Source organism: Macaca fascicularis, chromosome 18 (genome assembly GCF_037993035.2).
Source record: "Macaca fascicularis isolate 582-1 chromosome 18, T2T-MFA8v1.1".
Classification (NCBI taxonomy): domain Eukaryota; kingdom Metazoa; phylum Chordata; class Mammalia; order Primates; family Cercopithecidae; genus Macaca; species Macaca fascicularis.
This window is the reverse complement of record NC_088392.1, coordinates 73,547,630-73,569,564: the sequence shown is the minus strand read 5'-3', so window position 1 is coordinate 73,569,564 and position 21,935 is coordinate 73,547,630. Positions and strand designations below refer to the sequence as shown.

Here is a 21,935-nt window from a genome sequence, read left to right as displayed (position 1 = left end):
GGGATAGTCAACTCCTTACATGCTGGAAGGTACCATTCTCAGCATCTTATTTCTGTAACTAAAGACACATTACCAAGAATTTCTGTGGAGATGCAGATTTAAGCAGGAGACTGATGAATTTTGCCTGGCTGTGTGTGTACTTTATCCACTGTCAGTCAGTTTGATGTCAGCTGCTCAAATTGATGTCAAGGAAAGCCAAATTCTATTAATATTTTGTGTAGCTTAAAAATTACAGAAGAATCCCCAAACAGATTAATAATTTTTGCATGAGAAATTTATATTTTGGGCAACTTCATTTATTCTGGGGAATTCATTATTCTTTGACACATGAGATAAGAGGATCGAAAACAAGGGGATTATGCTGAGAGTGGGAGATTAAATAATTCATTTGACTGCACTACTCAGCCCTCCACATTTGACTTTACTAGATATCAATGTTTGCTTTTTCTTTCAAAGTTTAGCTAATAATTAAGATTACTATGGGAACATCAATTTGCTCTTTGGAATGTGCTATTTCTCCCAGCTTAAGATTGAAAGGGCTGTTCTTCATAGTGCACTGATTCCTGCTTAATCAGAGTATATCACAAGCAAGTGTGTGCCAGTGCATGTTCGGTAGCACATTCACAGACATACACACAGAGACATTCCAACTTATAACAGAAAAATTAAGCCGAATGGTTGCTGTTGCTCATGTATGCTCAATTAAACATTAGGATTTAATGCTATTGTATGTGCTGTGGTCTACACTGTAAACACACATCAGGGAGAAGAGGTCAGAACATACATTTCCTTCCTATTGAGCACCTTCCTATTTCCTTCCTGAGCACCTTTCTGTCCTTATTAGGAAGAAGTCTGGCATTTTTAAGATCCCTCTCCACCCAAAACTTGTTGTTTAAGACATGGAAAGGTTGTGTAGTTCAGTCCTAAACACAACTGGAGAAAGAAATCAGCAGATGAGAATTGTTTGGGTGTCATATCCTGGCAGATGCTTACTGACCATTTCTGGAATGTCTTTTGTGAGAAGGGCCCTACATAGCTAGGTGGGGTACCCTTGATGTGCCTCCAGTTTTAGAGCTCATTTGTTCACACTCATATACCCAGACATTGCTCCAAATATGACTTTTAGGCCAGAGTATCTGAATTCGGAAGGATGTGTTATCTCAATCACATGCTGAAAAAAAATTTAATTCTTCTCTTCACCGCAAGTTCTTATGTTCTTGAGGAAATATATTTTTAAAAGCCCCAAGTTTATATTGGTATTGACATTTCCAATTCAGTGGTTTTCTCTTTTTCCTTACTTTGCCACTATCTTAGTCCATTCGGGCTACTATAGCAAAATGCCTTAGGCTGGGTAATTTATAAAGAAGAGAAATTTATTTCTTACTGTTCTGGAGGCTGGGAAGCCTAAGATCAAGGGCACTGGCAGATTTGGTGTCTGGTGAGGACACTCTTTCCTCTGCTTTCAAGATGGCGCCTTGTTGCTGTGTCTTTCCTGGAGGGGACCAAGGGTGTGTCCTCACATGGTGGAAGCGTGGAAGTGCAAAAGGGCCTAGCTAGCACCCTCCATCTCGTTTATAAGAGCACTAATCCATTCATGAAGATGGAGACTTCATGGACTAATCATTTTCTAAAGAACTCACCTCTTAATACTATTGTAATTGTATTAAATTTTAACATAAATTTTGGACAGAGTGCAAACATTCAAACTATAGCAGAAACATACCTTTAAACATGTGAAAACTACAATTGTAATATTACTTTTAACAATATAACTACTGAGTGAAAGTTAGAATTTCTTTGCAATTTGTTTTGTTTTGTTTTTATATCCATAAATGATATATGTTCAGAGTATGGGGTTCCAAATATTATCTGTTAGGTCCATTTGCTTTAATACATTTCCAGTTTTAGGGTTTACTTTTGAAATTCTTTAAATTTGGTATTTCGGATATATAAAATATTTACATGATTCAAAGTAAAAATATTTCTAAAAGATTTTCTCAGAAAGGTTCCATTTCCATTCTGATTTACCCCAATGTATCCCCCTCAACCAGGGCCCCAAAGATATTTTTTGTTTATTCTTTCAGCATTTCTTGTTAGGAAACACATACATTCATATTCTTATTTTCTTCCTTTTCTTACACAAAAGCTAGCATACTATATACACCATTCTGCACCTTAAAAAGATGAACTATCAGTCTTGGAGATCAGTTCAATCAGTAAAAAGAGACCTTTTTCATGACTGTATAGTACCTCATTGTGTGGGTGTCCCATAGACTATCTAACCACTACTCTACTGATTGACATTTGATTTGTTTCCAATATTTTGCTATTATATCTAATGCCTCAGTAAATAACTTTGTACACATGTTTCATACTTGCGGAATTGCCTTTTCAGGGAAGATACTTAGAAGTGTGCTCGTTGAAGAAAGGGCAAATGCATACATTATTATGTATTGCCAAACATACATAAAAGTCACAGCATTTTGCATTCTCACTGACAATTGATAAAAGTGTCAGTTTCTCTATGGCTTAATGTACAGGACATGTTATCAAGCATTTGGATTTTTTGCTAAAACTCTGGGATTTATTTCTCATGCACTAGGTTTCTCCAGAGTCAGCAGGAGGAGCAACACCTCTTAATTCAGGGGCGTGCTAGAGCTGGCCAAAATTGACTCACCAGAGTTTGTTGTCAAAATTTCAGAAATTTTACATTGGTTGCTAACCACAGCCATCATTAAAATCAAGCTATATAAACTTATAATTAAATATTAAAAACAAAGGCAATAAATACTAAAAAAAAAAAAAAAAAATCACGGCTTCCTAATGATTTTACTCTGTTTACTACTATCTATGTCCTTGAGCTAATTTACTCCTATGCCTGTAATGTAGAAACACAGGGTGAGATCCTACACACCTCTTTTCAATTATGCACTCAGCGACTTCACATTGGCAGCCTGAAATCAGCCATGGTGGGAGTATTTACACCATGGAAATTAGCAAACACAACAAACCCAGGCTGTTTTTCTTCTTTCCCAGAGAGCGGACTGTTAAACATTTACCTGCACACCACCGAACACTACTGCAGTTCTCACACAAAAAAACTTCAGGGGAAGAATCTTTCCAAAGGTCCTCTATCTGAAAAAAAAAAAAAAAAAAAACCCGCAAAAACAAAAAAACAAAATATTTCAACATCCAACATCTGATTAAAAAAAAAAAAAAAAAAAAAAAATTGAGAGGCCGAGGTGGGTGGATCACAAGGTCAGGTGATCGAGACCATCCTGGCTAACAAGGTGAAACCCCGTTTATACTAAAAATACAAAAATTAGCCAGGCGTGGTGGCAGGCGGCCTGTAGTCCCAGCTACTCCGGAGGCTGCGGCAGGAGAATGGCCTAAACTCGGGAGGCAGAGCTTGCAGTGAGCCGAGATTGCGCCACTGCATTCCAACCTGGGCGACAGAGCGAGACTCCGTCTCAAAAAACAAACAAACAAAAACAAAAACAAACTAACAAGCAAAAAAAACAATTAATGTGGGTCGGGGATGAGGCTTGTCAACTGTTTCCAGAGGTCTTGGTAAAGTCTGCATGTGGTCTAGCACTTCCTTTGGAAGGTATTATCTGTTATCCCCTAGGTCCTTGGATGAAACTCACATTTAACAGGCTGTTATATGCAAAGGACTGCAGATGCTATTATGTTCATGTTGCATAATATGAATAATTTTAATTTGCATGTTTAATTCTATACAAAAATTGGCATAATCTGAAAGTCAATGAATATTAGAATTATGCCAACTGTTCCCTATTAATCAATTTTATGTGTGAATTCAACCTAAAACCCTCAACAGTTCTATTCTAGGCATATTGATAATACTGACCAAGCCTAAGTGCTCCAAATTTATTAAACCTACTCATATTTATATCTGATTGCATTTGTATGTGGTTTAAAGGCATCATTTCCACTTTCAACATTGAACTCAGCTCAACCACACCAAATGCTAGTTTCAGGAGTCCATGTTCAGAGGTAATATTTTGTGCATATTGTAATAGCTGTATCATGCTGTCATGGCATGGATATTAGTTATTTCTACGGATAAATACCATATAACCTTAGAACATGGACCTGGGAAGCAAGAAACACACGAATAAATAATTTTAAATTTTAGATAAAATAACCCAAACCAGTGGACATTGTAGGGAAGAAAATGAAATCTGCAGGAAGATAAAATCAGAGTAGGAGGAAGAATATAAGTTTAAATTAAAAAGGAATAAACATAGTAAGAGTTACTTTGAAGTCCTTATCCTAACGTCCATGGAACAGGTGAGGGTCAGTTTTTAGGGTTTAGGAAGTCTGTGAATATCCTGAAATTGTTCAAACATATGTGTTAATGTAATACTGTGAATTTTTCAGAAGAGAGTTTTCTTAGCTTTCATTGGATTCTGAGAGGGGCTTCAATGACCCCCCAGTAGAAAGAGCCATGGTTTACTACCAATAGCATTACCTTAAGACTGCTGAAATCTGAACTATATAAGTCATTCTTTATGGCACACGAAATGGAGCTATTCCCTTTAACCTCTTATGACCCAGTGTGAGCTCTAAGTTACCATAGTCTCATGGCATGCACAGGGTTGGGGCTTAGGGAGAAAATTAAGTTACACTATTCTTTTCCTGCAGAATGTGGAATCATATGAAACATAAAACGTGAATAAAACAGATGGAAACCAAATTTCCATTTTATGAAAGCTGGATTGGAGAATATGATTTAGATCTACAGCCAACTATACTTCATTTTACTGCTTTTCTGCTTGGTACATTAATATACCCACCAGAAAAGAAATTGTACCCCTCTATAAACTTACTGTCTGGAGGAGCAGAGAATGTATGCATCCTGAGTGCACTCTTCCCACACAAGAGCAACTAGAAGGTACTGAACCAAGTGTTTTCAGGTCCTTTTAAAAAACAGCACCAAAAAGATAAATGAGACAGTTGATAGAGACTATTCTTTTCTTGGGTGGTGGTGGGGGGCGGGACATCAGTTTCTTGCTTTAGGAGACAAGGTGACAATGCCAGAAGGAGTAAAAAACCACTGCCCTATAGACAGATGCCTCTTGGTCATACAAACCCAAAGGCTATCTAATGGAATAGCTTGGAAAAAGTCATCTGAGGCAGCTGAATGTAGGACATTTTATGCAAGTCTAAGAAAGTTTAATTTGATCAAACATAAGATGGTTAGTTTTTAAAATAAAACTTGATGTAACAAAAAGTATATTAGGTAGATTAAACTGTGACAATATTATACAGTGTATTAGAGTAGTAACAATAGAGATAGAAACATGCACCAGATTATAAAAATCATGATGTTAGATTCTAAGTTTTTAAATTTTTGGCAGCAGAAATTAAGATAATTATGGTGATTCCATGAAAGCAAGGAGTAAGACAGTTATAGAGTGAGAAGAATCAAATGCTTCAGTCTTTAGACTATGAGGATTGAATAGCTGAGAAAGAAAGCTTTTGGGGGTAGTCACCAACGATGAGAGGTTTTAATTTTTCCATTTTTATTTGCTAAATTCAATTGGTGAATTGAGGTGAGTAACACATATTTTGCAAGTAATGAAAGTGAAGCTAATATTAGTTACTACCTATCCAACATTGTATCTTAATTTGGGATTTCCAAGTCAGCTCAGGACTCTGTGATTGATTTTGTTGTAATTATTTATTATTTGTGCATTGATTGAAATTTGTGACGCCTTTTTTTTTTTTTTTTTTGAGACAGAGTCTCACTCTGTCAGCCAGGCTGGAATGCAGTGGCACGATCTCAGCTTACTGCAACGTCTGTCTCCCAGGCTCAAGCAGTTCTCCTGCCTCAGCCTCCCGAGTAGCTGGGATTACAGGCGTGTGCCACCATGCCTGGCTAATTTTTGTATTTTTAGTAGAGACGGGGTTTCACCATGTTGGCTAGGTTGGTCTCGGACTCCTGACCTCAGGTAATCCACCCGCCTCGGCCTCCCAAAGTGCTGGAATTACAGGCGTAAGCCACTGCCCATGGCCGAAATTTATGATACTTTACTAGCCATACGACAGTTGCCAATTTTTTGCTTCTACTCCACCTTACCCTTCAATTACATTCTCCACTGTAATGAAGCATTTCTTTGCAGCAAGTAAAATATCAAGCTTTGCCAGTAGAGGGAGCTGGAGGGAGATTGGAGAAAGAGGGCTTCCTAGTTCCACAGCTGCTGCTGCTGCTGCTGCTGGTGGTGGTGTGCTAATTTTACATGGATTTATCGGCAGTATGTGTGTGTATACTGGGATGGGGTTGCATTCAGTCATGCTCTACTCTTGCTATGTACCCAGACTGCACAGTCATTTTGAAAAGTCCCAATTTGACTCTAACCTGGTAACCACCTTACATGAACACCATGCACCCAAGACCTCCCAATGATGCCTTGCTGGTAACTGGGCTTTTCACTCCCTGATGCCCTTCGTACATTCACCTGCCAGCCTTAACCTCTGTGCACTTTCTCTAGTGCTGGTCTCCCACAGATGCTTTCTCCAGAGATCAGCTGTCGTAGCAGCGTGGTTTTCTCTAACCCTGGGATCCTTCAGGGTACGTAACTTTTGCAATAGCACAGCTTTCTCCAGCTCTGGTATCCTGCAGAGTTATCAGGGTTAGGGATTTTTCTTGCACTGGGCTCCTACAGGGCATGATTCCAGAAGCGTTCAGTGGCCAACAGATCCTCTTGGCACCCTAGAGGGCAGATTTTCGGCAAGAAACACTGGTGAGGTCCTTAAGGACTTCCCAGTATTCAGAGAGGTATGCATTTCAGGCTTGGAGGGGCCCCACTGTGAGTTCCCTCGTCTTAAGGACATTGGTTTTCCCTTATATCTGTTGCTCTTGTGTTCTTAAGAATCCTCGTTAACTCTCATAGCCAATTTTCCATTATTCCAATTCCGTGCTAATAATTCTATGTTAAACTTTTCTTGCTCAGATTACTATGTGGTTTCTGTCTGCTGCCTGGAGTCTGAGTGACAGACAGAGGCACTGACCTTGCAACTTCACTCATCTTTTATCATCTTCTGTCAGTGGCCATTCTGTTTTTCTGTATAAGACTGATTTTACTTTATAATGAGCTCTCCATACTTGAAAAAGAATAAGTGACTTTATTCTGAATTATGCAAATCCTGGAGATCCAACTCATTTATGGAGAATAGTTTCAAGCTGCTGACTTGAGTAGGAGAATTCTTCATGGAACAGAGCAAGAAATAGTGGATCGCAAAGGCAGGAATCTGGCTTTTTCCTTTGTCAGCAGGCAACTGGCACTACTAGCTTTTGTCTTTCTTTTCTCTATTTTCTCCTTTCTCATTTTTATTGCTGAGTAGGAAGGAACTGAAGGAATACTACAGGATTGGAATTAGACTGTATGGGACTGGGAGGGATAGAACTAATTATGGCAAGCAGAATATTGCAGTTTTTTAAGCAAATTCGAATTACTGTAGTGAGAAATTGTGACCAGGAAGTGTGGGGTCCTAGGTTCTTATCTCGTCAGAGGAAAGAATTCAATCAAGAGACATGCAATGATAGTTAAGCAGTAGTAAAGTTTATTTAAAATGACAGGACCCCCGATATCTGGGTCACAGTGGGCTGCTTGAGAATAAGACAGCCCAAACTGGCACTGTGGGAGCTCCTTTGTGGGAGTTTTATGTGATTATTCATGAAAGGGGCACGAAGGGATGTTACTGGCAAGCATGTTTTGGGTGATCCCTGAGATGTGCATGTGCTGTGGCTGTACATGCCAGTACATATGTCAGTTGTATCACTAGCATTTTAAATCTTCACCCAGGGGTGTGGTCTTTACTATTTTAATGAGCAAAAGGTTACTGTTAGGGTGAGCCAAATCAAAGTGCACATGCTTGCTACTGAGGAAAGTCCCTACTGAAGTCATTTCCTGCTAGGGCTGGATAATCTTAACCACAAGTCCAGATGTGGACATTGTTTTCTTCTGATTGCTAGTGGAGCAAGGTTTCCAGAGCTTGCTTCCTCTGAGACTGCCTTTCTTACTCATGTTTGTCTGTCTACCTACTCTAACAAGGTTGGTAAGATAAACCTCCAGTGAGATTGCCTAAAAATTAATATGGGGGCACTTAATTGGCAAGCCAGCCCTCTCTTTTTTTCCCTTCCATTTCCATACCCCACCACATCCTCTAGGCACTCAGTGTCCTCCATGTGCTCAAATCTTTCAACACCATTCTGGTCTACTCCTCCCTCTCAAAGTAATTGGTTCTCCATGATGAATTTTCCTACTTCTTTTCACGTCAATAAAAACTCCCAAGTATTGAGCCTGAATTAGCTTAGTGCTTTTTAACATTAATGAGTGAATAGCCCCTATACTTAATACCCTCAAACAGGAGGTTTTTACACTAATTAATCTTAATTCATGGAATTTGGTAAGGGAGGCAGTAATAGGGATATACTGTTGAGAAGCGACCTGGTGATGTTTTTTGCTAGAAGCACAACATTTAGACTAGACTATGACTAAAAGCTAACATTTAGGTTGAGCAAAAAACATTTCCTCCTTCTTCATCATACCCAGGCTGGATTTCTGAGGGAAAAATACAAATCCATGAAAATTACTGGTAATTAGCTTGGAGCTGCATGCCACTAAAGCCCTTAGTAGTTACATGAGCAAATAAATGATACTATGATCCTTTGGGACATGTAAGACCAAAGAATCATGCTTGGCTTGACAAAAAGAACACTAGAAATTATGAATTTTTAGGCCATCTTTTGAGTTACGCATTTGATGTTGACAAACATTTCTTCTGACAATCTTATTTATCATGCTAAGTTGGTAGATTCGAGTGATTGTTTATCTTTTCTTTGTACAATAAAGTATTGAAAGAGTTAACTATGCTGCTCCAGATCATGGTCTATGAAGGCATCAAAAATGACTAGAGTCTTGAGTCTTTCTATTTTATCACGTTACTTTCTATCAGGGGATTTTACTTGGAATTTTTCACATGTGCAACCTATTTTTAAACTTGCAGGTTGGATTCATGAACTAAGGAAAATAATACTTTGCATGGGAGAGATTTCAAATACCTATTGATAGGAAGAATTGCCTTAAAGTGGCATAGAAGATCTCGAGAGGGTTTCAAAATCATATCACAAAGTGTTTTGATTCTTCTGAACATCAAATAATTTTCACAAAAAGAACATACTTTCAATCTGAAGGTAAAATAATGGAAGGCTAAAAGCAAGGACTATTAGCAGAGCCTGCTCTAAAAGATGTTGAAAACAGTAATAACAAAAAGATGGATTCATTCCGAATGTTTTAATCTGTTTTTAATATAATTGCACAGTGATTTCTCTCCATATGTTGATTTGGTATATCCGAATTAACCAGGAGTTGGTTTTCTAATTACATACTTGAGGTGTAGAAGAGTGGCATATATTGAAAAACAGCAACATTTTCTAGCATCTTATTCATTTGGATTTGCTAAATTAATCCTGATTGGTTTCTTAAAAAATTCATTTTTATGAAGAGTGTAGGATGGTTGATAGCTAAGTTTTCTTCAGGCACAGATAAATAAGAAGCAATCATTCCTTCATTCATTCATTTGTTCTTGTATTAATTCTGGAATATCATATGGACATAGAAGAAAAGTGATCATATAACTTATTTCATCAGGCTTTTTATTTTTATTTTTCTTCCTTTTCTTAATTATATGTACATGCTTTCCATAGAGTGGGGAATAAACCTAATAAAGATTTAGGGGCTCAATACATCACTGAAATTGTTAGGAGTCCAGTGGTCTGAAGCACAGCAGGAAATACCCTTACAGAATAAAAGACAAATTATTGCATTTTGTACTTTCCACCACTAAAATGGACTGATGGAGTTTTTGTTTGTTTGTTTGTTTTGAGATGGTGTCTTGCTCTGTTACCCAGGCTGGAGTGCAGTGGCATGATCTCAGCTCACTGCAAGCTCCACCTCCCAGGTTTACACCATTCTTTCACCTCAGCCTCCTGAGTAGCTGGGACTACAGGTGCCCACCACCATGCCCCGCTAATTTTGTTTTTGTGTTTTTAGTAGAGATGGGGTTTCACCATGTTAGCCAGGATGGTCTTGATCTCCTGACCTCATGATCCACCTGCCTCAGCCTCCCAAAGTGCTGGGATTACAGGCGTGAGCCACTGCACCTGGCCCTGATGGAGTTTGTTGTTGTTGTTGTTGTTGTTGTTTTCCATTTTGGGGGTAGCTTATTGTTCAATACTTGGAAATATAGCTTTAAGTCATGTAGTAAGTTAAAAGGAAGGCTTCCAGCTTTAGTAATGTCTACAGCAGAAAAGAAGTCTGTGTCAGGTCCAGGCTGCAACACTGGTAATGGTACTACTTGGGTGATATTTGAGAGGTGAAGTCAGCTGAGCTTCTGGGTCCAGTGGTGACTTGGAGAAGTTTTCTGTCTAGCTAGAGGATTGTAAATGCACCAATCAGCACTCTGTAAAAACGCACCAATCAGCGCTCTGTGTCTAGCTAAAGGATTGTAAATGCACCAATCAGCACTCTGTAAAAACACACCAATCAGTGCTCTGTGTCTAGCTAAAGGATTGTAAATGCACCAATCAGCACTCTATAAAATGGACCAATCAGGAGGATATTGGTGGGGCCAAATAAGGTAATAAAAACTAGCCACCTGAGCCAGCTGCAGCCACTGACTTGGGTCCCGTTACACACTGTGGAAGCTTTGTTCTCTCACTCTTTGCAATAAATCTTGCTGCTGCTCACTCTGGGTCTGCACTACCTTTAAGAGCTGTAACACTTACTGCGAAGGTCTGTGGCTTCAGTCATCTAGACCACAAACCCACCAGGAGGAACAAACAACTCCAGAGGCACCACCTTTAAGAGGTGTAACACTCACTGCGAAGGTCTGCGGCTTCATTCCTGAAGTCTGTGAAACACGAACCCACTGGAAGGAAAAAACTCCAGACACATCTGAGAATCTGAAGGAACAAACTCTGGACACACCGTCTTGAAGAGCTGTAATACTGAGAGGGTCTGTGACTTCATTCTTGAAGTCCATGAGACCAAGAACCCACTGCAAGCAACCAATTCGGGACACAATAAGATCCAGCATTAGAGGTGTCTTTGGTGGGAAAAAGACATTGTATGGAGTTCATAGAAAATGCCAAATAGGAGAATAATGATGAGGACACGTATAGTTCTACAGCAATCCACGTCATTTGCATCAGAGAGTTACACTTACTAAACAGTTCAAATAGGAGTGCTATTTGACCATCCTAGATGTGAATAAGGAGTGCCTGACTTTGGGACTAGTGACCATAGACCTAGAGCTCCCCATCGTGACCTGTGCTCTGTCACAACCACCATGTCATAAGGCCAGGCAGCCTCAGCAGCAATTTATTGTTTGATGGAAGTGATACCACTGAGATCTGGCATGAGCAGGGCCAGAGTGAACATTAATTTCTATTTGGTTAAAATGGGTAATTTTCTTAATGGCAGAACTGAGAAAATGCTAGTGGATGCATATGATTTTTAAAATTGTAAATCCAAGGAGTTCAAAGAAAGAAATAAAATGATCTGCCCAAATACTCCTTAATCACTGAGACATTTTTTCTTCTAACTGCTGGTTGTGTTGGCATGACATAATTTTAAATATCCTTTGAGTAGCTTATACAGTATGGAAATTATCTTTCTTCTGAAATCTTGAAAGAACATACAAGTAAACCAGTGTGGGACAAGAATCTTTTTTTTTAGAAAAAGTTTGCTATATATTCTAAACAGAATGAATCACTTGAAAATTATCCCCATCATGGAAAGTAATTTAATATGTGAAAAAGGAAAACAATAAATCTAGTAGGACAGAAATTGAGAAAATTTGCTGATTAGAATAAAATCTAGCCTCACTTGAAAAAATGTACACAATGTATTTTTTTCTTTTTCTTTTTTCAAGAGATGGCATCTTGCTACATTGCCCAGGCTGAACTTAAACTCCTGGGATCAAGCAATCCTCTCACCTCAGCCTCCTCAGGGGCTGGGAGTGTAGGCAAGCACCACTATCTCTGGATTACTTTTTTGGTGTATCTTTTATATCACTTGTGTATTATTTTATTTCTAGTATATTTGTTTGAGTTGTGATTTTTTTCTTCCTTAATCAGATTTGATAATGTTTGGTCTGTCTTGTTTTTTCTTTCCAGAGACAAAGTCTCGCTCTTTCACTCAGGCTGGAGTACATTGGCATGAATATAGCTCACTGCAGCCTCCTGGGTACCTGGGCTCAAGTGATCCTTCCACCTTTGCCTCTCAAAATGCTGGGATCAAAGGTGTGGCACCACACCTGGCAGGCCTGTTTGGTCTGTTTTACTGTCTCCTACTCCACCTCTTTTCACCTCATACACTCCAGTTATTCAGTTCTTGGTTTGTTAATTATTATAAATTTTCTGCTTTCTAAACTATTAATCAATCTTTTATTTTTTTCTTTAGCTAAAGTATATGATGGCTTATTCTGTATTGGTCACTGTGCTTAGGATTTTACCATTGTCACAGTAATTCATTTTTTAATCTATTGATTTTGTTGAGTTTGTTTTGCTTTTGCTTTTTTAAATTCTAGAGTTGAATACTTAATTTATTAAGAATGGCCTTTCTAATAAAATGCTATTGTTTAGTAAAATTACATCATGAAAACATTAAGAATAAATTACTGGTTGAACACAATTGTACAGTTTTTTTTTGTTTTTTTTTTTTTGAGACGAAGTCTTGCTCTGTCGCCCAGGCTGGAGTGCAGTGGCCAGATCTCAGCTCACTGCAAGCTCTGCCTCCCAGGTTTATGCCATTCTCCTGCCTCAGCCTCCCAAGTAGCTGGGACTACAGGTGCCCGCCACCTCGCCCGGCTCATTTTTTGTATTTTTAGTAGAGACGGGGTTTCACCGTTTTAGCCAGGATGGTCTTGATCTCCTGACCTTGTGATCTGCCTGTCTCGGCCTCCCAAAGTGCTGGGATTACAGGCTTGAGCCACCGCGCCCAGCCAATTGTACAGATTTTACATGGAAAATATTGTTTTGAACAATATTTAAAATGTATTACATCTGGAGGCATTTAGGAGTTAGCAATAAGTAGACCTGCTTATTTAATATAAAACATTTTTCAACTGAAGAATTCCTTTTAAAAAATTTCATATGTAATTTTATACTCAATCAATAAAGTTTTTGAGAATAGGTCTCTTTTTTTTTTTTTTTTTTTGATTGTGGAGGGGACAGAGTCTCACTCTGTTGCCCAAGCTGGAGTGCAATGGCACGATATGGGCTCACTGCAACCTCTGCCTCATGGGTTCAAGCAATTCTCCTGCCTCAGCCTCCTGAGTAGCTGGGATTACAGGCACCCACCACCACACCCAGCTAATTTTTGTATTTTTGGTGGAGACAGGGTTTTGTCATATTGGCCAGGCTGGTCTCAAACTCTTGATTTCAGGTGATCCACCCACCTTGGCCTCCCAAAGTGCTGGCATTACAGGCATGAGCTGCCACCCCTGGCCTGAGAATACCTCTCTTTAATTGGAGCTCAGGTGAAGCCTTCAGAGCTTGGATTACTCAGCTCTGTTTTTTACTTCACCATTTCTATCTCAAAGACAACTTTCTGGGATGTTAGTGCCTCTTGGAACAGTATTATCCTTAACTCCTTTCATTATTTTACAGAAGTAGAAATGGAAAACCAAAGGTTTTTTTCTTATTAAATGTTAATTACTACAAGCTGTTCTTAATCTGATTTTGGCTTTCCCTATTCTGTACTTCCGGTGTGGTTTCTTTTATATCAAAATGTTTGAGGAGGCTGGACGCAGTGGCTCACGCCTGTAATCCCAGCACTTAGGCAGGCCAAGGTGGTGGATCTCAAGGTCAGGAGATGGAGACCATCCTGGCTAACACGGTGAAACCCCGTCTCTACTAAAAATACAAAAAGTTGGCCGGGCGCGGTGGCTCAAGCCTGTAATCCCAGCACTTTGGGAGGCCGAGACGGGCGGATCACGAGGTCAGGAGATCGAGACCATCCTGGTGAACACGGTGAAACCCCGTCTCTACTAAAAAAATACAAAAAACTAGCCGGGCGAGGTAGCGGGCGCCTGTAGTCCCAGCTACACAGGAGGCTGAGGCAGGAGAATGGCGTGAACCCGGGAGGCGGAGCTTGCAGTGAGCTGAGATCCGGCCACTGCGCTCCAGCCCGGGAGACAGAGCGAGACTCCGTCTCAAAAAAAAAAAAAATAAAATAAAAAAATACAAAAAGTTAGCTGGGTGTGGTGGTGGGTGCCTGCAGTCCCAGCTACTCAGGAGGCTGAGGCAGGAGAATGGAATGAACCCGGGAGGTGGAGCTTGCAGTGAGCCAAGATCGTGCCACTGCACTTCAGCCTGGGTGACGCAGCAAGACTCTGTCTCTAAAAAAAAAAAAAAAAAAAAAAAAAAAAAAAAAGGGAAAAAAAAGTTTGAGGAATTTCTGACTGACTTTTGTTGTCCAGTTTGGGGACTTTAGAGAAGCTATTGTGTCAAATATTGCTTAAATTTACAAACTTTACAATTTTGCTTATAATTCCTCAAGGAGATAGTATCAATTTGCCATTTAGAAGGCAGAACTTTTTTTAATGCTATCTCCTTTGCGTATACTTTGACCAAAACCAAAACCAGTATCCTGTTTCGATGGAAAATTAGTAATGATGGCTCCCCCACACCCTTGTGTACAGGAAGATCATGCATCATCATCATCATCATCGTTACCATCATCATTGTTGTCACTGTGGTGGTAACTTAAGCTGAAGTCCCATGTGACTCAGAATCTGTACAGAGTCACAGTCAAAGAAGCACTGTCCATCAAGCGAAAGTGATTAAAAGGAAATGCCAATATTTATTTGCATTTCTTAAAGATCATTAAACGGTTTTCAATCGTGAACCCACAGCAACATAGATCTCAACACATCTCAAAAGTCTTTTCTTCTCCTAAAATATGCAATACGTCATTGCTCTGATGTCTCTCAGACAACTGCTTCTCACTCTCCCTGAGGTTTTTGCAGGGTTTGTCTATTTCTTTTTTATTTCTCTCTGGCATTGTTACTCTCCACCCAATGGCCCCCACCACTATTCTGAATCTATATCACAAAAGCCTGAGAATGGAGTAAGCAATGCTAGAATTCTTTAAAGGGTAAGTTAAAGAAATGCAATGAACAGAAAGGAAAGTTAAAGAAAGAAAAGAAAAAAGAAAAATCCCTTTTCCTTTAAAGGATTGGGAAGGAGAGAAACATGGGAAAACTCATTCAAGAATGCATTTGTCCTTGTCGTTTAAGTAGTTCAACACACATTAGTTCATTCAATCTTCATGGCAACTTTATGAAGCAAATTATGTCATAATTTCTCTTTTGTTGTCAGGGTAACTAGGACTTGCAGAGATAAAACAATGTACTCGGGCCAACTAGCTGGTTAGTGAAAAAAAAAAGAAGCTCTGTTTTTGGGCACCTTGCTATGCAATTATCTGAAGTTTCCAGATTTCATAAAATTTGATGTTATTTTCCAGTTAATATTTTTTCTTATGATTAATTTTCTGTCTCCAAATCCAAGTCCTTAGAAGCAGACCTCTGTTTAAAATGAATTTTTATCAGATTACTGATATTTATACATTAACCATTCCAATGAGTCCTTAATTTTGGAACCTGGCTTCTATTAAAAAAATTGCTTTAGCTATTCTAAAAATTTTAAATACATTTTTACAGATTGGTACAACTGATTCTTCATGTAGCCATTAGAATATTTAAACCGATTCTGGTAAATTAAGTGGTGTGGGTTTCTTTTAGCATATAAGATGAATATGGAGAGATTCTAAAGGGTCTGCACACCAGCATGAGGGCATGTGCACGTGCCTCGGTCATTCTCATGTTAATATTGGAGTGTTGAGAAATAAAGGCAAGGCTTGGGGAGGATTCAAAAAGATACTATCTTGCCATAGTATGAGATAAGAAAATTTATAATTTTCTAAAAGCAGGAAATTACAGCCATAACCTCTGACATGGAGGAGAAAGAAATGTAATCATTGTGGACATGTCAGCAACATCAAAAGGTTCTTGGGGTAGGCACTACTATATTAATTGTGTAAAACGCATAATGCATTGCTATAGTTCAATGCATAATGCATTGCTGTAGTTCAACATGTGGTCTATTCCTTGGCTTGTGAATTAGAGAAATTCTGTGCAGGTATGAATGAAAGTATACAGGGTATGACAAGAAATTGATGTTTGCTTCTATCTGTGTCTCTCAGGACCCTGGTATGCATCATGAAATCTGCTTTGAGGAATGTAAGCATAGCAAACACTCACTATCATAATCAATTATTTATCCAAGTTCATAAGGAAAGTGAGATTAAACACTTCCATGAATGTGGGCAGACAAACTGGAAAATAATATTTGAAAGGGGAAGTTCTATGATATCTTTACCTCTAGGAAGGCACAGTGTCTTCAGCAGAGCTTTTGCTAGTTGCTGTTTCTGCAATCAGAGTCTCTGTGTTCTGAGTGCAATGAGGATGCTCTGTGCTCTGCACAATCACTACTGGGTGATCAGTACCTTTCTATGTTTACAGGTCAGAAGGATAAAGACCATGTGTACTTCTGAAGCTTGGTGCATGGTATTCTTGGCAACCCCTTACCTAATTCTTTACAGCTGACGTTTTAATCTGTGAAGGAAATTGGAAAAGCAGTTAATATCTAGTTGCTAGTATGTCTGGATACTGTGTGGTGCTTTATGTGCACAATCTCATTTATTTCCCTAAGGACATGTGAAGTAGGTGTTACTATACCCACTTCCCAGATGAGGAAACAAAGGAGTCACCATATCTCCTCCAGCCTCATACAGATAGTTAAAAGGCAGATAGGGGATTTGAATTCAGATTTACCTGATTTCTCAGCTTCTGTTAAACTAAACTGTGAAATTCCAAAGATCAGTTCTTCATATACATCCTAGGATGCCTTTCATCTGTTAAGTATCAAATATTTCTTAAGCATGTGTGGCATATCTGTAGGGGAAATGATTGAGTTTGTCAAATATTAAAATGTGTTAATGTAATCAAACTTTGTTTCTATTTACACAATGTCTTAATTTGATCAGTTAGTTTTAAGTAAGAGAAGAACAAAATCTAATTGTTTTTCTCCTTTTCTTTTCAACCCTCACAAAATAACAGATTAAGCATACAATAAAAAGTAATTGGAGAAAATGAACAGAAGAAGCTAATATCAGCTGCAGTTTTCATTGTGGGGATGGGGAGTGTCTACAAAATGTATATTTATTTATTCATTATTATAGGTTCAGGGGGTACATGTACAGATTTGTTATATGAGTATATTGTATAATGCTGGGTTTGGGCTTCTAGTGAGCCCATCACTCAAGAAATGAACATAGTACCCAATAGAGAGTTCTTCAACCCTTGCCTCCATTACTCTCTCCCTGCTTTTGATGTCCCCAGCTTCTATTGTTTCCACTTTTATGTACTTGTGTACCATTGTTTACCTTCCACTTATAAATGAAAACATGTGGTATTTGAATTGCAGTTTCTGTGTTATTTAATGTAGGATAATGTCCTCTAACTATGTTGCTGCAGAGGAAATGACTCATTCTTTTTTATGGCTGCATAATATTCCATAGTATTCCATTATATATATATATACACATATATATACATATATATATATATAGACACTACATTTTCTTTACCCTGTTTACCATGGCACCTATGTTGATTCCATGACTTGGAGCATGTGTCTTTCTGTTTAAGTTATTTACTTATAATTTTGGTGGTACCTAGCAGGTATATACATTTATGGGGTACATGAGATATTTTGGTGCAGGCGTTAAATGTGTAATAGTCACATCATGGAAAATTGGGTATCCATCCTCCCAAGCATTTAGTCTTTGTGTGACAAACAATCCAATTATACTCCTTTAGTTATTTTGAAATGTAAAATTAAAGTATTATTGACTATAGTTATCTTGTTTTGCTATCAAATACTAGGTCTTAGTCATTGTTTCTAACTACTTTTTTTTGGTATCCATTAACCATGCTCAACTATCCCACCACCACCCCCAACTACCCTTCCTTGCCTCTGGTAGCCCCATCCTTTTATTCTCTATCTCTATAAGTTCAATTGTTTTGAATTTTAAATCCCACAAATCAGTGAGAACATGTGATGTTCACTTTCTCTGCTTGGCTTATTTCACTTAACAAAATGATCTTCAGTTCCATCCATGTTGCTGCAAATGATGGGATCTAATTCTTTTTTATTGCTGACTAGTACTCCACTGTGTATATGTACAAAAAGATATTTTATTCATTCATTCATCTGTTGCTGGGTACTTAGATTGCTTCAAAATCTTGGCTATTGTGAACAGTGTAGAAACAAAGATGGAAATACAGGTATCTCTTCAATATATTGATTCCCTTTCTTTTGGGAAGTGGTGGGATAGCTGCATTCTTTGGTAGCTCAGTCTTTAGATTTTGAGGAACTTCCAAACTGTCCTCCATAGTGGCTGTACTAATTTACATTCCCATCAACATTGTACAAGGGTTCACTTTTCTCCACATCCTTGCCCCCATTCGTCTTTTGGATATAAGTTACTTTAACTGGGGTAAGCTGATATCTCCTTATAGTTTTGATTTGCATTTCTCTCATGATCAGTGATGGTAAGCACCTTTCCATATGCCTGTTTGTCATTTGTATGTCTTCTTTTGAGAAATGTCTATTCAAATCTTTTGTCCATTTTTCAATTGGATTATTAGTTTCTTTTTTCCTATAGAGTTGGTGGAGCTCCTTATATATTCTGGTTATTAATCCCTTGTCAGATGGGTAGTTTGCAAATAATTTCTCCCATTCTGTGGGTTGTCTCTTCACTTTGTCTATGTGTCTGTGTTTATGTCAGTACAATGCTGTTATGATTACTACAGTTCTGTAGTAAAATTTGAAGTCAGGTAATATGATTCCTCCAATTTTGTTCTTTTTTCTTGAGATGGGGTTTGGCTATTCTGGGTCTTTTGTGAATCCATGTAAATTTCAGGATTGTTTTTCTGTTTCTGTGAAGAATGTCTTTTGTATTTTAGTATGAATTGCATTGAATCTGCAGACTGCTTTGAATAGTGTGAGCATTTTAACAGTATTGATTCTTCCAATCCATGAACATGAAATATCTTTCCAGTTTTGTGTCGTGTTCAATTGCTTTCATCAGTGATTTATTGCTTTCATTGTAGAGAACTTTCACTTCTTTGGTTAATTCCCAGGTACTTAATTTTATGTGTGCTGTTTTAATTGGGATCACTTTTTAATTTCTTTTTTTTAGATTGTTCACCATTGGCATACAGAAATGCTACTCAATTTTGTATGTTGAATTTGTATCCTACAACTTTACTGAATTTGTTCATTTATTCTAGTAGATTTTTGATGGAGTCTTTAGATTTTTCTAAATATCTGATCACATCACCTGCAAACAATAATAATTTGACCTTTTCCTTTCCAATTTGAATGTACTTTATTTCCTTCTCTTGTCTGATTACTCTAAGTAGGACTTCCAGTACTATGTTATATAACAGTGGTGAAAGTGGCTATCTTTGTCATGTTTCAGATCTTAGAGGAAAGACTTTCAGTTATTCCCCATTCTGTATGATTCTAGCCGTGGGTCTGTAGAATAAAAGCTATATAGCTTTTATTATGTTGAGGTATGTTCTTTCTATCCCCAGTTTTTTTAGGGTTTTTATTATGAAGGAATGTTGAACTTCATCAAATGCCTTTTGGCATCAATTGAAATAATCATGGGGTTTTGGTTCTTCATTCTTTTGATATGATGTATTATATTGTTTGGTTTGCATATGTTGAACCATCCTTGCATTCCAGGGATAAATCTCACTTGTCCTGATGAATGATCTTTTTAAAAAAGTCTTTTTAATGTGTCGTTGAATTTAGTTTGCTAGTATTTTGTGAGGACTTTTGCATCAATGTTCATTAGAGATGTTGGCCCATATTTTTCTTTTCTTAATATGTCTTTGGTTTTGTTATCAAGGTCATAGTGGCATTGTAGAATGAGTTTGGAAGTATTGGAAGTAGTCCCTCCTCCTCTATGTTTTTGGAGCAATTTGAGTGGGATTGGTATTAGTTCTTTAAACTTTTAGTAGAATTCAGCAGTGAAGACATTGGGGTTTGGGGCTTTTTTTTTTTTTTTTTTAACTGGGAGACTTTTTGTTAAGGCTTTGATCTCATTACTTGTCTTTGGTCTGTTCAGGTTTTGGATTTCTTCATCGTTCAATCTAGGTAAGTTGCATGTGTCTAGGAATTTACTCATTTTTTTCTAGATTTTCTAATTTATTGGCATATAATTGTTCATAGTAGCCACAAACGATCCTTTGAATTTCTGTTATCAGTTGTAATGTCTCTATTTTTATCTTTGATTTTATTTATTTGTGTCTTCTCTCTTTTTTTCTTAGTCTGGCTAAAGATTTGTCAATTTTGTTTATCTTTTCAAAAATTCACCTTTTTATTTCATTGATATTTTGTCTTGTTTTCTTCATTTCAAAGTCATATATTTCTGTTTTGATCATTATTATTTCTTTTCTTCTCCTAGTTTTAAGTTTGATTTGTTCTTGCTTTTCCAGTTCTTTAAGATGCATCCTTAGGTTATTTATTTGATGTTTTAATTTTTTTTGATGTGGGCACATCCAGCTGTAAATTTCTCTCTTAGTACTGTTTTTGCTATAATTCATAGGTTTTGATATGTTGTGTTTCCATTATTATTTGTTTCAAAAAAATGTTCTATTTCCTTCTTGATTTCTTCATTGACCCACTGATCAATTTAGGAGCATAGATTTTAATTTTCATGTGTCTGTATAGTTTCCAAAATTCTTGATTGATTTTTAGTTTTATTCCATTGTGATCAGGGAAATGCTTGATATTTCAATTTTTGGAACGTTTTAAGACTTTTTGTTTTACTTTGCAGATGTTGCTGCTGCTGAGAGCCCTGTACCTCAGCCCTGGTCAACCCCACCATGTTCTTTGACATCGCCATCAACGGTAAGCCCTTGGGCTATATTTCCTTTGAGCTGTTTGCAGACAAGTTTCCAAAGACAGCAGAAAGCTTTCATGCTCTCCGCACTGGAGAGGAAGGATTTGGTTATAAGGGTTCTTGCTTTCACAGAATTATTCCAGTTTATGTGTCAAGATGGTGACTTCACCCACCATAATGGCACTGGTGGCAAGTCCATCTATGGAGAGAAATTTGGTGATGAAAACTTCATCCTAAAGCATACAGGTCCTGGCATCTTGTCCATGGCAAATGCTGAACCCAACACAAATGGTTCCTAGTATTTCATCTGCCCTGCCAAGACTGAGTGGTTGGGTGGCAAGCATGTGGTCTTTGGCAAGGTGAAAGAAGGCATGGATATTGTAGAGGCCATGGAGCACTTTGGGTCCAGGAATGGCTAGACCAGCAAGAAGATTACCATTGCTGACTGTGGATAATTCTAATAAGTTTGATTTGTGTTTTATCTTAACCATCAAACTATTCCTTCTGTAACTCAGGAGAGTACTCCTCTACCCCATTTGCTTACAGTATGCTATAATCTTTGTGCTCTCACTGCAGTTCCCTTTGGGGTTCGTGTTCCCTTCCATGCCTAGCTGGATTGCAGAGTTAAGTTTATGATTATGAAGTAAAAACTAAATAACAAAAAAAGACTTTTTTTACCTAACATACAATCTATCCTTAAAAATGATCCGTGTGCTGAAGAATGATCTGTGTGCTGAGGAAAAGAATGTATATTTTGTAGCCACTGGATAAAATGTTCTGAAAAATATCTGTTAGATAAATTTGGTCTATAGTATAGAGTATGTCTGATGTTTCTTTGTTGATTTGCTGTCTGGGAGATCT

General features: G+C 37.9%; 1 pseudogene; it reads left to right on the top strand.

Moving 5' to 3' along the window:
• The first annotated feature begins 6,130 nt into the window (after positions 1-6,130).
• LOC141409033 (peptidyl-prolyl cis-trans isomerase A pseudogene) lies at positions 6,131-21,529 on the top strand (annotated as a pseudogene).
• Positions 21,530-21,935: the final 406 nt, after the last annotated feature.